Source organism: Elaeis guineensis, chromosome 10 (genome assembly GCF_000442705.2).
Source record: "Elaeis guineensis isolate ETL-2024a chromosome 10, EG11, whole genome shotgun sequence".
NCBI classification, from domain to species: Eukaryota; Viridiplantae; Streptophyta; class Magnoliopsida; order Arecales; family Arecaceae; genus Elaeis; species Elaeis guineensis.
In genome coordinates this window covers 82,354,405-82,367,784 of record NC_026002.2, presented here as the reverse complement: position 1 = coordinate 82,367,784, position 13,380 = coordinate 82,354,405, and positions in this window count along the sequence as shown.

Sequence of the window (13,380 nt, the reverse complement as noted above, 5' to 3'; positions counted from 1 at the left end):
GTTAAGAGGACAACCAATCCATATGACACACAACGACCTATACTTGATAAACATTGTCATCCTTGGTAACAACGTATCATTTGATCGCGAACAGGTTTAAGGACTAAACGATAAATCCTCCTTTGTCGAGTCTAAATAGTCCTAAGGACTTCACCACAATACAGGAGTTCATTAGAAGATGAAACAATTTGTGATAAAAAATATCAAAATAATTTTTATTTATTTATAATTTATGTACTAATACAAAAGGAGCACAACCGTCAACAGGTTGACGATTGATTTTGGGACACTATTCCCAACAATCTCCCACTTGGCCTAAAGCCAATTGGTGCAGTATCTAATACCCATCTTCGACTTGAAGTCGTCGAACTCCTTCACCGCAATGGCTTTAGTGAAAGGGTCAGCCACGTTCTCCTTTCCATCGATCTTCTGAAGGTCGATGTCATCTCGATCCACGATTTTCCAGATGAGATGGTAGCGGTGCAGAATATGCTTCGTCCGCTGGTGTGCCTTTGGTTCCTTCGCCTGAGCAATGGCTCCAGAGCTGTCACAGTAGAGCAGAACTGGACCAACAAGGGAGGGTGCTACTCCGAGCTCGGTGATGAATTTTCTCAGCCACACCGCTTCTTTGGCAGCATCTGATGCAGCGACATACTCCACCTCACAAACTGAATCAGCCACTGTGTGCTGCTTGGAACTCTTCCAGCAGACAGCCCCACCATTAAGGATAAAAATAAATCCCGACACACTCTTACTGTCATCGTGATCAGACTGAAAACTAGAATCTGTAAACCCTATAAATCTCAAGTCCGATTAACCATAAACAAGCTACTGGTCCTTAGTATTTCTTAAATACTTCAGGATGGTTTTAACAACCTTCCAGTGATTCTCCCCTGGATCAGATTGGTATCTACTCACTACCCCTAGTGAGTATGCCACATCTGGTTGTGTACATATCATAGCGTACATGATAGATCCCACTACCAAAACATATGGAATTCTACCCATATGCTCTCTCTCTTGAGGTGTTGTCGGACAATCTCTCTTCGAGAGAGAAATTTCATGGCCTATCGATAGATAGCCTTTCTTGAAATTCTCCATGCTGAACCATTTCAGCATAGTATCAATGTACGTGGACTGAGATAAGCCAAGCAACCTTTTAGATCTATCCCTATAGATCCTCATCCCTAGGATGTAGGAAGCTTCTCCCAGATCCTTCATGGACAATTATGACGACAGCCAAATTTTTATTCTCTGTAATGCAGGGACATCATTCCTGATTAAGAAAATATCATCCACATACAATACAAGAAATACCACTACTAGACCATTAGCCCATTTATAAATGCAGGGCTCTTCTTCTTTCTTAACGAAGCCATATGTCTTGATCGTCTTATCAAAACGTATGTTCTAACTTTGGGATGCCTGCTTAAGTCCATAAATGGACCTCTGTAGCCTGCACACCTTAGACTCATCTGTGGATGTGAATCCTTCAGGTTGTATCATATACACCTTTTCGTCTAGCTCTCCATTCAGGAAAGCTGTTTTCACATCTATATTTGCCAGATTTTATAGTCCAGATGGGCAGCTATCGCAAGCATAATCTGAATGGATTTGAGCATTACCACAAGAAAAAATGTCTCGTCATAGTCTATACCATAATGTTGACGATATTCCTTGGCAACCAGATGGGCTTTATAGATTTTCACCTTTTCGTCTGCGCCCCTCTTCCTTTTGAAGATCCATTTACACCCTATGGATTTTACTCCTTCAGGTGGGTCAACCAATGTCCATACATCGTTGACCTTCATGGACTCCATTTCGGATTTTATGGCCTCTAGCCATTTTTCAGATTCAGATCTCTGCATTGCATCCATGTAGGTGATCGGATCCTCATTATTTTCATCAAGTTCGATAGGATCGCCGTCCCAGACCAAGAAACCATAGTATCTATCCAGTTGACGTGGTACTCTACCAGATCGCCTTAAGAGTGCAGGAACAATGGGCTTCAGATCTGATCTAACCAAATTCGGTTCAGGTTCAGCTACTTGTATCAGTTTTTCCACCTACCGAACTTCCTCAAGTTCGACCTTAGAGGCAACAGTTCCTTCACCAAGGAACTCTTTTTCCAAAAAGATTGCCTTAAGACTGACAAATATCTTTTGCTCATCAGCTAGGTAGAAATAATACCCTTTGGTCTCTTTTGGGTACCCTATGAAATTACACTTGTCAGACCTAGGTCCAAGCTTGTCCGTAATTAAACGTTTGACATAAGTCGGACACCCCCAAACCCTAAGGTACGAGAGTACTGGCTTATGTCCTATCCATATCTCATATGGTGTTTTGGTTACAAACTTACTCGAAACCCTATTTAGAAGGTAACAAGCCGATTCGAGCGCATATCCCCAGATGAAGATCGGCAGACCAGCAAACCCCATCATGGATCGAACCATGTCCAACAAGGTCCGATTCCTCCTTTTAGATACACCATTATGCTGTGGTGTTCTAGGAGGAGTCCACTGAGAGAGAATCCCATTCTCCCCAAGATATATCAGAAAATCATTGGAAAGGTATTCATCTTCTCGATCAGATCAAAGAGTTTTAATACACTTTTCAGTTTATTTTTCTACCTCATTTTGGAATAGTTTGAATATTTCAAACGACTCCAACTTATGCTTCATTAAGTAGACATACCCATACCTCGATAGATCGTCTATGAAGGTTATGAAGTAAAAATATCTACCTTTTGCACTTGAGCTCATGGATCCACATACATCAGAATGTACCAGACCCAAGAGTTCACTGGCTTGCTCACCTTTTCTAGTAAAAGGTGACTTGGTCATCTTTCCAAGAAGACAGAACTCACAGGTTGGAAATGATTCACAATCACCAACTTCAAGAATTCCTTCTTGAGCCAACCTATTTATCCTGTTCTTATTGATATGACCTAGCCTACAGTGCCAAAGATAGACTTCTGACACATTATCTATTCTAGAGTATTTATCAGAGATTTGAACTACATTAACAGGCTGTGATAGTAAGTAAATTTTATTATTTAGTTGTCCAACAAACATTGTAACACCATTCAAAATGATATTGTAAATTTTTTTTTTATTAAAATTCATAACCGTACATGGCCAAAAGGCCTACAGAAATAATATTTAATAAAAAACTTGGACAATAGTGACATTCACTTAGAATTACATTACGAGAATTGATTACAAGGTTCATGATTCCTAAAGCTAGAACTGAAACTTTGCTTCCATCTCCAATGTTCAAGAACCTCTCGTCGTCATCAAATCTCCTATTGACCTGCAGATCCTGCATCGAATTGCAAATATGATAAGGGCTTCCGATATCCAATACCCGACAGTAGTATCACATATGAAAAAGTTACAAGGTGTTATCATGTAATTACCTTACTTCTTCTTCGGCCTGTTTGGGTCCAAGGAGGCAATGTATAGAGGACAGTTCCTCTTCTAGTGCCCCTGCTTCTTGCAAAAGAAGCACTCTGCCTGGCTCTAGTCGGGCTTGTGCTTCTTGGTCTGACCCTGTGCAGACGTCCCAGCATGCGGCTGCACCTTCTTATTCTTCTTCTTCTTGTTCTTCTTCCCTTTCTTAAAGGGTTGATGACCAGAAGAAGACCCTCCCATAACATTCTCCGACTCCTTATGGAGTTGGTGGTCCTTCTCAAAGTTCTGCAGCAACCCCAACAAGCCGTGGTAGTTCACTGCAGGCTTTGTCATTCGAAAATGAGTAAGGAAGGGAAGGAAGGACTTGGGCAATGAATTAAGGATCGCGTCCTTACCAAGCTGCTCGTGCAGGGGAAAGCCCAGTTTATTTAGGTACTCAATTATTTCGATCATGTACAGTACATGATCGATGATTGAGGCCCCATCCCTCATCTGAGCATTGAAAATGGCATAACTAGTTTTGTGCCTTTCAACATCGTCAGGCGTACCAAAGGAGTCGTTCAACATTTAAAGCATCTCCTGCGGCTGGGCATTCTCGAACATGCTGCTAAACTCATCATTCATTGCCGCCAGCATTATGCACCGAACGGTGGTGCGGTCGTTGAGCCATTTCTGGTAAGTATCTCGGACCGTCCCTCTCACGTTCGGGGCTGGCTCCTCGGGTGCAGGATCCGTTACTACATAAAGGATCCGCTCATGCTCAAGGACGATTTTTAATTTTTGATACCAGCTATCGAAATTCGATCCCATGAGCTTGTCATTATCTAATAATGACCGGAGTGATAGGGTAGTGGCCATAGCTGCATAAAGAAAAACCAGACCTCTATTAGTATATAAATTATTAATACTAAAGACTTGGACTTTAGTCTAAAGTTTCTCCCAATATTTTTACGAACTGGTAGCCTCAACCTCCAATTCGAGAAATTATTATAATTCTTTAGTGGGTACTAGAATCCACACAGACTACACACGAGCCCAACTTTGGTTGGTCAACCCATGTGCATCTATGGGTAGGTTCATAACCAGTTGTTTCTCTAAACAACTTCTAGTAATCAATTTTGCCTCAGAACCTAATCAGTAGGCTTTGGCCTCCACTGAAAAGATCTGGTTAGGTCCAACCATTAACATGACTTGATTTGGTGAATCAGACTAATAAATGATCAGGCTCGACTTTGACCAGCCAACCTGACCACCATCAGAAAGACTCAAACCAAATTATCATATTATGAATGATAATTCCATTAGTCAATAAGCACCAGGCCTTTGGGCCTCCAATGATTATTAAACTAATGGACTCATTATCACTCACTTAATGGGAGGCTATGACTTAGTTATCACTATAACTTAATCATTTTTAGGACCTAATAATTTTTGAGAATTTTATTAAAGGATAGAAGAGAAGAAATTAACCAGTCAATTTCAATCCTCCCACTGACTTCACCAAGTCAGATTAAAAAAGATTTAATTAAAGCCAACATTAGGAGCACCTAAATCAGTCACACTGATTTACCTAATGACATGGGTGAGTCCTAATCACCAAGTGATCTAATCAAAACCTAACTCACCAGGTTGGCCAGGTAAGTGAGATCAGTGGTGGGGATATGCCACTAACTCGTCAGAGATCGAATCAATGCGAGTAGCTCTCACTTAAGAACCACTGGTCAAACTGCCAAACTTACCTTAGACACCAACCGGTTCATTAGTTTTAATTTGATCAACTTAGTAAATAAGGTTCCACCGCATAGCCATGAATTAAGTCCATCTTGGTCTAGTTAAAGACATGGACCCATTCAACTACAACTATTGGAGTTGAGTCCAGAGTGTCCTTGACCTAATCTAATTCAACTTTTGATTAGATTTGATCAATTACTCTAATTTAGTCTATTTCTTTAAGCTAACCTTAGGTCTAACCCAATTATGGACCTAATCCATCTAACCCATTGACCCACAAGTTTATGCAATTATCTTAGATCTTAATTCATAATTCTAGACCAACTTGACAACACTTAATTCTTTTAATTAAGTATTTGGGCTGATGGGTCAGGATTTGGTATTTCGATAATAATTTTCAAATTTGAAAGGTTTTATTTTCTATTCACCAAATATGTTGACTCATTTCACAAATAGATCAGCACATTTCATAAATAGCAATCCTATTGCTAATTACATAACAAAAAATAACTCAATCAAAATAAATCATGAATATTCCTTTAGATCTAATCTAACATATTCATGATAAATCTTACAATTGAACCTTTACAATTAAGTCCTTTCGTTGCTTCATCTGCATGGGATATAATTACAGCGGTACCCCTACCGCCATAGGAGACCCCATCGAATAGGAGGAGAGGGCCTTTAAACCCTACTTTTCTCCTATGATCGGATGGTCATGGCAACCAACCTAATTAGATTACTTGCTACTTGGATCAAATATATCTAAATATTCTAATTTCAAAATTTAAAATTTAAAATTTAAATTTTAAATTTTAAAATTTAAATTTTAAATTTTGAATTTTAAATTTCAAATAAATTTTAAATTTTAAATTTCAAATTTTTGAATTTTAAAATTTGAATTTTAAATTTTAAATTTCAAATTTAAAATTTCAACCAAATTTCAAATTTCAAATTTTAAATTTTGAATTTCAAAATTTTAAATTTTGAATTTTGAATTTCAAATTTCAAAATTCAAATTTTAAATTTTGAATTTCAAATTTTTGAATTTTGAATTTCGAATAACTTTCAAAATTCAAATTTTAAATTTTAAATTTTAAATTTTAAATTTTAAATTTAAACTTTTAGATTACAACTTAATCTATACATGCAAATATATATATCATATCTTAGAACCTGCTCTGATACCATTTTAGAGCGAATTTGAGTGCAGGGGCAAAATGGAAATTTTAAAACTTTTTCAAAATTATTATTTTATAGTAAAAATTATTAATTAATCTAATTAATTAATATATATTTATCTTACACTAAGATCTAAATATGATATACAGCATGCATACATTTAAATTTGAAATTCAAATTTGAACAGTAAATAATTTACTGTTCTATATTCAGAACACAATACCTTTGTGCGGGTAGTCGATCACTGTAATCTGATCACCGTCGACAGGATCTGATCATCGCAATGTAGCCACACAGTATGTCTGGCCTCTACGGATCGTCCACACAAAGCTTCCGATCTGATCGGCTCCTCACGAGTGCTAGCTCGTTGTAGAGTCCTTTCGACGGTCGATGCTGATCGAACTCCTTCGATCGATGTCTGCCAACTCTTCAGATGCTCTGAATCATCAGCAAGTGTTCTTGAGAGGTTGATGAAGTTTTTTCTAAAATTTGGTAGGCTCACGACACTCGTAGCTCACCTTCTCACTTTTCGAACCCTAGGCTGAAACCCTAGGGAACTCACTGAAAATCCTGCGCCCACTTTTCTTTCTTTTCTTTCTTTTTCTCTCGAAAGGTTTTGAACCTTCACCTTATGCACAAGGCTTCCTCACACCCCAAGCTTTCTCTCCCAAAAATTCTACGCACGCCCCATCCTTCTCCTCTTTTTAAAACAACGTAGAACGTGTCTTATCTGCATGAGAGGATAAAGATAAGTGGTTGCACATTTGAATTCAAATCAAATTTGAATTCAAATGCAAACCAACTCATCCCTATCCACTTGCACGTGAGAAGAGAAGGGGCGTGGCTTCATTTGTGCATGGAGAGTTTATACGAGAAACACTTTCTCGTGTAGAACATGGGGCGCTAAAGAGGATAAGGACATGGTGCATGGATTGGTTGCTCATTCAAATTCAAACTTTCTTTTGAATTTGAATGGCCAACCAACCATCCTTATCCACCTATATGGCACACAAATATGGGGCGTGGGAAGGGCTTTGCGTGAGAGAAAATTCATGAGAAGTTGCTTCTCGTGAATTCAAATGGGCGTAGAGATATGAGGTGGCGCAGGGATTTGAATTCAAATGGTGGTTTAATCTTAATTGAACCAACCTAATCAAAATAGGTTAAGCACAATTAGATTAAATTAAACCTAACTTAATTAGGCTTAATTAGGCTCAATAAAATCCTAATCAAATCAGGAATTGACTAAGCTCAATCCCTGATCAAATTAGGGACCAAACCATCTCGACGATTAGGTCAACTCTTAACCTAATCGGGTCAAACCCAACTGAATCTAATTCAATTGGACTTGATCCAAAAATAATTACTCAATCAAATTGAGTTAATTAGTGATCAAATCACTAATTAAATCTCTCATAAATACTGAGTCCAAATCCGATGGGCAATCGGATATCAAAGTCCATCGATATGAAACCTTGATCGAAGAGTCCCAAACCAGTGGGACTCTTGACCCCGGTACCCAAAATATGTGGGACTCATGATCAGAGAATTTTGATTCTCGATCACTGAGTCTCAGATATGTAGGACTCATAGTCCACAAATATTAGGACTCTTCATCAGCCATCAGATCAGATAGGAACCTCTAATGTGTGTGACCCCGCAGGTTCGAACCTAAGCCGGTAGCACAGGAACCAATTCCTGTACTAATCGAAGTGACCATCTAGCAATGGTACCCGACATTCGGATAGGTTGAATAGTCACAATCATAACACTCAGAACCTATGTGAATATGGTTACTGTATAATTCATCCCTTTTGACCCCTGTGTTTAGGATGACTCAGGATTAAACTGTCAACCCTGATTAGATCATCCGAATCGTGCTCAACTCAAACAGTCCTGTGACTCCTCACTAGGACTACCCTGACCAAGATTTTGCTAAATTGAAATATGACTGTACATAGCTCTTGAATTGGAGTGGTCAATCCCATCTTGACACACGCACCGACAAGTCAAGTACTTGACTACACCCAGCATCCTTCCGTCATTGAATTAGAAATTTTGGTAGTTCAGTGCCTAAGTGCAGTGAGTTGCTTACAAGTCACCGTGGCAGTCTCAGGTCAGAGGAACATTTATACCCATATCCCATCGGAGTAAATTTTGACAGCAGAAATAGCTCCGGAGTCGGTCATGTTCAGTGCAGATGTACCCTTACATCTCACCTGTATGCCATACCAGTGTCTCTACACTCCTTGGTTAAGAAGACAACCAACCCATATGGCACACAATGACCTATGCTTGATAAACATTGTCATCCTTGGTAACAACGTATCATTTGATCGCGAACAGATTTAAGGACTAAACGACAAATCCTCCTTTATCGAGTCTAAATAGTCCTAAGGACTTCACCACAACACAGGAGTTCATTAGAAGATGAAACAATTTGTGATGAAGAATACCAAAATAACTTTATTTATTTATAATTTATGTACTAATACAAAAGGAGCACAACCGTCAATAGGCTGACGATTGGCTTTGGGACACTATTCCCAATACTATGTCTACTTGATTTTAGTTAGGTTTGGGTTAATGTGGGATGCTGGTTGGTTATTTTTAGGCTAAGAAAGGGTGATGAGATCCCCATCTTATTTTGTTATGGGTGTTGCCCTTAAATTGATTTGAGATGAATATACACAATCAATTTCAAACAAGGGGTTCTATGCAACTAAATTAGATGCATGAAATTAAGTAAACTTGAAAGCTTATCTTGTCTCCAGCGATCATCAAAAAAAAAATCTAAGATGATGAATGCTTCTAACAATTAAGTTTCTACTCTTGTCATACAATTTTTATTAGGTTTATATGGATAAATTTTAGGTTAGTTTAAAAAAAAATAGTAATTAATACTAAAAAAATAGTTAGGATTAGGGTTAGAATTAATCTCACCAAGCAAAATTTGAAGCTTTCTACCTTTTTTTTTTTGAATTTTTGAATTTTTTTTCTACACAAAGATAAAAAAATAAAAAAATTAGTAAACTAAATTTATAAAAAAATTAAAGAAATCAAATATTAAAATTGGTGCCTTCCCCGGCAGTGATGTCAAAAATTGATACGGTCAAGATGTTGTCATTAGGACATCGTGATTATCAATCAAATTTTGATTTTAATAAAAATTAAAATACATAAAAAGTAGTGAGTCAGATCGAATCCATAGAGAAGACAGGATTTTGATTTAAAATCTTTGATTTTATAAAAAAAAAAATTTGGAGAAAGCAATTTAAGTCGAAAAATAAAAATTAAAAGTGTAAAAAATAAATCAGATATTAAGATCTACTAACTAGATCCTAGCATCTACTTATAATAAAAATAAATAATAAAAAATTAAAAAATATAAAATAAATCGGATACTAAGATCTACTAACTAGATCCTAGCATCTACTTGTAAAAAATAAAAGATAGAAATTTAAAGTGCAAGAAAATAAATTTTATATTAATTGAAATTAAAATTTTAGTATAAAAAATTAAAAAAATAATAAAATAAAATAAAAATAAAATTGTAACAAAGATTTAAAGTTGATCAGTCCAGTCTCGTCAGAAATGGTTGATGACCTCTCCGTCTTCCGTCGTCCTCCGTAGAGTGAACTGACTTCTCTCCTTCTTTTTTTAGATTCCTAAAGTTATTTTATTTTTTTTCTATTTTTTTCTTCACTTTCTAATGATTTTTTTAGCTCTCAAAGTTTATTCTCGGATCTTCTATTTATAGATAATTTTTTTATAATTTTTTGATAGAAAAAGGAGTCTTAAAACCCTTAAAAATCATATTAATCTCCTTAGAAATATTTCTGACCATCGGATGAGCTTCAGACCATCCAGATCTACCCAAAATCCATAGTTTTAATCCTTATCAAAGTTGGATCGAATGTCAGCTATTGGATCTGGGTTTTAATGAATGTCAGTCATTGGATCACGCTCAGAATCCTTCTCTCGCTGTGAGTTGTGCCTGTGGACCGCATGAAGTTTCCTGTGGATCGCGTCCTATTTCTGTAGATCGAGCGGTCGGTCCATCGTGCATCAGAGGTCTTTTTAAAGCTTTTTTAAGGATATTTTTGCTCGATTTTTGCTTTGATTTTTTGCCTAAAAAATAGAAAAAATATGCATTAAATTTTTCAAAAATTTTTCATCATTTTGGTACTTAAATTGCATAATTAAATTAATATCTATTTTTCATAAATATTTTCTAATTTTATTTTTTTTTAAATTATTTATTTTTATAAAAAAATTTAATTTATTCATAAAATTAGATTTTTAAGAAGATGTTAGCATCATAAATTATCAAAAATATCTATAATAAATATAAAAATATATCATTTATCAACCAGCTTCACAAGGAGTTGGTGAATTTAATGGGAAGGTCTTCTTCTAGACGTCGATCCTTTAAGAAAGGAAAGAAGAACAAGAAGAACAGAAAAAAGATGCAAAGTGCTGGGGCACCCAAGCCCAGTTAGATAAAAAAACTCAAGTCTGATCAGAGTCAGGCAGAATGCTTCTACTGCAATAAGTACAAAAATTGAAAGAGGAATTGTCCTTAGTACATTGCCTCCTTGGATCTAAACAGGTTGAGAAAGAAGCAAGTTGTTGCTGGACAAGATAATTATATGATAACATCTTATAATTTTTTAACTTGTAATTTTACTACTTGGATATTGAATATCGGAAGCTCTTTTAATATTTGTAATTCATTGCAGGATCTGTAAGTCAGTAGAAGATTTGAAGAAGGTGAAAGATTCCTCAATGTTGGAGATGGAAGATCAATTTCAATTCTAGCGTTAGGGATTATTAAGCTTGTATTCAAGTTGAATATAATTGTATTGGATATTGGAAGCCCTTTTAATATTTGTAATTCATTGCAGGATCTGTAAGTCAGTAGAAGATTTGAAGAAGGTGAAAGATTCCTCAATGTTGGAGATGGAAGATCAATTTCAATTCTAGCGTTAGGGATTATTAAGCTTGTATTCAAGTTGAATATAATTGTTCTTAGTGAATGTCATTTTTGTCCTTCTTTTTTATTGAACATTATTTCTGTAGGCCTCTTGACCATATACGGTTATGAAATTTTAATAAAAGAAAATAATTTTAACATCATTATGAATGGTATTAATGTGATGAATGGATAGCTGAACAATAGTATTTATATATTGTCACAACTTGTTAGTGTAATGTACATATCCAGCAAATGTCCTAAAATTAGTGATGTCTCCAATATCTACCTTTGGTACTGTAGGTTAGGTCATGTTAACAAGAACAAAATAAACAGGTTGACACAAGAAAGAATCTTCAAAGTCAGTGATTGTGAATCACTTCGAACCTGTGAGTCCTGTCTTCTTGAGAAAATGACCAAATCACTTTTTATTGGAAAAGGTGAGCAAACCAGTGAAGTTCTAAGTCTGATACATATTGATGTATGTGGATCAATGAACACCAGTGTCAGAGATGGATATTATTATTTTATTATATTTACAGACGATCTATTGAGGTATGGGCATGTCTACTTAATGACACATAAGTCAGAATCATTTGAAATATTCAAACAATTTCATAATGAAGTAGAAAAATAAATTGAGAAGAGTATTAAAACTCTTCGGTCCGATCAAGGAGGAGAATATCTCTCCAAAGAGTTTCTGATATACTTAGAAGAGAATGGGATTCTCTCGCAACGGATCCCTCCTGGAACACCATAGCATAACGGTGTATCGAAAAGGAGGAATCGAATCCTGTTAGATATGGTTCGATCCATGATGGGCTTTGTAAGTCTATCGATCTTCTTTTGGGGATATGCACTTGAGTCAGCTTGTTATATTTTAAAGTTTCAAATAAGGTCGTAAGTAATATATCACATGAGATGTGGATAGGGTGTAAGCCAGCACTCTCTCATCTTAGGATTTAGGGATGTCCGGCTTATGTTAAACGTTTGAAAACTGATAAATTTGAATCTCGATCTAACAAGTGTCTATTTGTAGGATATCCAAAAAAGACTAAGGGATATTACTTCTACTTTGCTGATGAGCAGAAGGTGTTCATCAGCAATAGGGCAGTCTTTCTAGAAAAAGAGTTTCTTGGAGAAGGAACTAATACCTCAAAGATTGAACTTGCTGAAGTTTGATCGATAGAAAAACTAACACAATCTAGTAAACCCATAGAGTTGGACTTGATTAGATCAAATCCGAAACCTGTTGTAGAAACATCTTTAAGAAGATCCGATAAAGTACCACGTCAATCGGATAGATACTATGATTTCTTGGTCTGAGACGGTGATCCAGTTGAACTCGATGAGAACAATGAGAATCCGATCATTTATATGGATGCGATGCAAAGGTCTGACTCTGATAAGTGGCTGAAAGTTATGAAATCCAAAATGGAGTCCATGAAAGTCAATAATGTATGGATATTGGTTGACCCACATGAAGGGGTAAAACCCATAGAGTGTAAGTAGATCTTCAAAAGGAAGAGAAGCACAGATAGGAAGGTAGAGACCTATAAAGCCCGTCTGATTGCCAAGGATTACCGACATCATTATGGTATTGACTATGATAAGATATTTTCTTCTGTGGCAATGCTCAAGTCCATTTAGATCATGCTTGCGATAGCAACACATATGGACTATGAAATTTGACAAATGGATGTGAAAATAGTCTTCTTAAATGGGGAGCTAAAAGAAGAGGTGTATATGATACAACCTGAAGATTTTATATCCACAGATGAGTCTAAGGTGTGCAAGCTTTAGAGGTCCATTTATGGACTTAAGCAGGCATCTCGGAGTTAGAACATACATTTTGATAAAGTGATCAGAACGTATGGCTTCATTAAGAATGGAGAGGAACCCTGCATATACAAATGGGTTAATAACTCTGTGATAGTATTTTTTATTTTATATGTAGATAACATTCTTTTAATCGAAAATGATATCTCTGTATTACAAGGAATAAAAGTTTGGATGTCATCACAGTTCTCCATGAAGGACTTGGGAGAAGCATCCTTCATCTTTGGGATGAAGATCTAT